Genomic DNA, 1,384 nt, shown 5'->3' with positions numbered 1-1,384 from the left:
ATTCACACGTTCACCGCAACACGCTGACAACGATTCACACGTTCACAACAATTCACACGTTCACCGCAACACGCTGACAACGATTCACACGTTCACAACGATTCACACGTTCACCGCAATACGTTGACGATTCACACGTTCACCGCAATACATTGACGATTCACACGTTCACCGCAACACGCTGACGATTCACACGTTCACAACTATTCACACGTTCACCGCAACACGCTGACAACGATTCACACGTTCACAACGATTCACACGTTAACTGCAAAACGCTGACAACGATTCACACGTTCACCGCAACACGCTGACAACGATTCACACGTTCACAACGACTCACACATTCACCACAAAATGCTGATGAGTCACACGTTCACCGCAACACATTGACAACGATTCACACGTTCACCGCAACACGTTGACAACGATTCACACGTTCACCGCAACACGCTGACAACGATTCACACGTTCACAACGATTCACACGTTCACTGCAACACCTTGACGATTCACACGTTCACCGCAACACGCTGACAACCATTCACACGTTCATAATTCACACGTTCACTGCAACACGTTGACAACAATTCACACGTTGACAACGATTCACATGTTCACCGCAACACATTGACAACGATTCACACGTTCACCGCAACACGTTGACAACGATTCACACGTTCACCGCAACACGTTGACAACTATTCACACGTTCACCGCAACACGTTGACAACGATTCACACGTTCACCGCAACACGCTGACAACGATTCACACGTTCACAACGATTTAAACGTTCACGGCAACACGTTCACAACGATTCACACGTTCACCGCAACACGTTGACAACGATTCACACGTTCACCGCAACATGCTGACAACGATTCACACGTTCACAACGATTCACACGTTCACCGCAAAACGCTGACAACGATTCACACGTTCACCGCAAAACGCTGACAACGATTCACACGTTCACAGCAAAACGCTGACAACGATTCAAACGTTCACCGCAACACGTTGACAACGATTCACACGTTCACCGCAACACGTTCATGATTCACACGTTCACCGCAACATGCTGACAACGATTCACACGTTCACAACAATTCACACGTTCACCGCAAAACGCTGACAACGATTCAAACGTTCACCGCAACACGTTGACAACGATTCACACGTTCACCGCAACACGTTGACAACGATTCACACGTTCACCGCAAAACGCTGACAACGATTCACACGTTCACCGCAAAACGCTGACAACGATTCACACGTTCACCGCAACACGTTGACGATTCACACGTTCACCGCAACACGTTGACGATTCACACGTTCACCGCAACACGTTGACGATTCACACGTTCACCGCAACACGTTGACGATT

At 48.3% G+C, this 1,384-nt stretch overlaps 1 protein-coding gene and 1 long non-coding RNA gene across 2 annotated transcripts in view; both read right to left on the bottom strand.

Annotated features, from left to right (window-relative positions):
* The window catches only part of hdac6 (histone deacetylase 6), a 15,379-nt gene that overhangs the window by 5,098 nt on the left and 8,897 nt on the right, over window positions 1–1,384 (bottom strand). The window lies entirely within an intron of this gene.
* On the bottom strand, window positions 7–1,378 carry LOC107834569 (uncharacterized). Its single transcript, XR_001660364.1, has 3 exons — window positions 550–1,378; window positions 389–502; window positions 7–310 (listed from the first exon to the last, which is right to left on the bottom strand). It is a non-coding gene; the product is annotated as an uncharacterized LOC107834569 (long non-coding RNA).

Source organism: Poecilia formosa, unplaced genomic scaffold (genome assembly GCF_000485575.1).
Source record: "Poecilia formosa unplaced genomic scaffold, Poecilia_formosa-5.1.2 Scaffold667, whole genome shotgun sequence".
Lineage (NCBI taxonomy): Eukaryota > Metazoa > Chordata > Actinopteri > Cyprinodontiformes > Poeciliidae > Poecilia > Poecilia formosa.
This window is presented reverse-complemented; position numbering and strand designations above follow the sequence as displayed.